Below are 2,492 nucleotides of genomic sequence, written 5' to 3' on the forward strand. Positions count from 1 at the left end.
AAACCTATTCTTTCCCTTCTCCCTTCCTTGCTGTCTTTAGAATCAAAGCTTTCTCTTCTTTCTGTAGTCATATATTATTAGTAAAAACTTTCTATAGTCTATCACTAAGCCCTTAAAGTAGGAAGACCACAGACATAACGTATAATATGTAATGGAGAGAAGGATGAGAGTACAGATATGGCGGTGGAAGTGAGAGAGAGAGAGAGAGAGAGAGAGAGAGAGAGAGTCATTCCGTAGTACTCTTCTCGTCTGCTGTTCACTAGTGGCTCTGGGACACGTCGAGGGCCACGTGTTGCTGCCAGGAAGAAAGCAGAAGTCACCAGCGTCTCGATGTTCATATCAACGAAACAGACTTATACGCTTTGTTAGTAATGAGGCATAACTTTTACTTACACTTTTTATTTCTTCATTTAAGTTTTCCTCTTCTTTGGGTTAGCAGTTTCGTCATGGAATAAAAGGTTTCTATTATAAAGAAATTCTCTTTTTTTTTACCTTCCTTACTTCCTATCCCCTATTCTGCTTCGTTTTCTTTTTTACGTTTCTCTTCCTTCAGTCAAGTCCTAGTCCTCTCTCTCTCTCTCTCTCTCTCTCTCTCTCTCTCTCTCTCTCTCTCTCTCTCTCTCTCTCTCTCAAGATGTTTCCGTTCTACGACGTTTTGTGTATATTCTTTAATTGTTTAGTCCCATTTCCTCATTCCAGCCTATTTCTTTCTTTTACTTCCCTTTGTTATTTTTTTTCGTATACAACAACGCCACCAAACGCCATTACGTCCCTCCCCCTCCTTTTCCTCCTCCTCCTCCTCCTCCTTAACACCGTAACTGACCATTAGGAAACCACGCCAAGCCATACACAAGGGACATTCCTCTCCCTCGTCTCCTCCCAGCCGTGAGAAATTGAACTTAAACACATCACATTCCCGCGTTTTTTATCCTTTTTTTCTCTGCCCTTACGTGTGTTATTGCGTGAGAGAGAGAGAGAGAGAGAGAGAGAGAGAGAGAGAGAGAGAGAGTCATTCCTTAGCACTCTTCTCGTCTGCTGTGTGGCTCTGGGACACGATTTTTTTCTTTTTGTGTAGAGGAATTTACTTCTTCCCCGCTTGGCCTTCGCTCTTCCTTGGCTCCCCCTCGACTCTCTCTCTCTCTCTCTCTCTCTCTCTCTCTCTCTCTCTCTCTCTCTCTCTCTCTCTCTCTCTGACCAACACATATTTTGTCCTACGCAAAATAATGCTTTGTCCAGCTACTCCATGAAGCTTTATTTTTCCTCCTCCTCCTCCTCTTCCTCTTCCTCCTCTTCTTCCTCTTCCTCTTCCTCCTCCTCTTCCTCCTTCTCCTCCTCCTCCTCCTCCTCTTCCTCTTCTTCCTCCTCTTCCTCCTCCTCCTCCTCCTCCTCCTCCTCCTCTTCCTCTTTCTCCTCCTCCTCCTCCTCCTCCTCCTCCTCCTCCTCCTCCTCCTCTTCCTCCTCCTCTTCCTCCTCCACCTCCTCTTCCTCTTTCTCTTTCTCTTCCTCCTCCTCCTCCTCCTCCTCCTCCTCCTCCTCCTCCTCCTCCTCCTCCTCCTCCTCCTCCTTCTCTTCCTCCTATTTCTGTGTTCAGTATCTTACCACTCACAATACAAGGCTTCCTCCATCTGCAAAAACAGAGAGAAAAAAAAAGAAAAGAAAAAGACAGTTAATCCAATCCCACACAGGAGCCTATTCTACCTCGTACACACACACACACACACACACACACACACACACACACACACACACACACACACACACACACACACACACACACACACACACACACACACACACACACACACACACATATAGCCTAGTTTCGCGGCAGTTGACATCTTATATATTTATATGCTCTCTCTCTCTCTCTCTCTCTCTCTCTCTCTCTCTCTCTCTCTCTCTCTCTCGTATTTATGTACATACTTGTCTGTTTGTCTTCATATCTGTCCATCTTTTGTCTATCCGTCCGTTATTTCAGCCATTTGTTTGGGCGACCGTCCTCCTCCCCGCTGCCCGCCGCGCTGCCTGCATGACACGTACTCACTTTTCTGCTGTAAAATTTATGATTCGCGAGGCCATGCATAATAGAGCAGAGCGTCGCCCGGGAATCCATCGCTGAAAGGTAAATCAAGGAATGAATTTTTGAGCGGACGAGAAGATCAATGCGTGTCACGTCATCATGATCGCTGCGAGCAAGAAGAGAAGAATATAATAATAATTTCTATACACCACTGTTAGAAGAAATGAGTAAATGTAAGTCTGTATTTATAAACGATATGACTTCTCACCACGGCTACTTTTCAAGGGCCATAGAGGTGATTAGCTAAGGTCTCAAGAGTGTTTCTCCTTTAAATGATGCCTAAATCGTGTTCCTCTGTCTCTTGAACCTTAAAAATCCCTAAAAACCCGTGTTACTTCATCTACAGCCATTTCAAATAGTAGAGGGGAGTGGTAGGTAGAAATGTTAGTGGTCGGTGCTGGGTAGAAATGTT

General features: G+C 44.8%; 1 long non-coding RNA gene across 1 annotated transcript in view; it reads left to right on the forward strand.

Annotated features, from left to right (window-relative positions):
• The window catches only part of LOC123517728, a 63,226-nt gene extending 61,190 nt beyond the window's left edge, over positions 1-2,036 (forward strand). Inside the window, exon 3 of the long non-coding RNA XR_006678561.1 lies at positions 1,979-2,036. This is a non-coding gene — a long non-coding RNA (uncharacterized LOC123517728). The remainder of the gene's footprint in view (positions 1-1,978) is intronic.
• Positions 2,037-2,492: the final 456 nt, after the last annotated feature.

The sequence above is a fragment of the Portunus trituberculatus genome, chromosome 42 (assembly GCF_017591435.1).
Source record: "Portunus trituberculatus isolate SZX2019 chromosome 42, ASM1759143v1, whole genome shotgun sequence".
NCBI lineage: Eukaryota > Metazoa > Arthropoda > Malacostraca > Decapoda > Portunidae > Portunus > Portunus trituberculatus.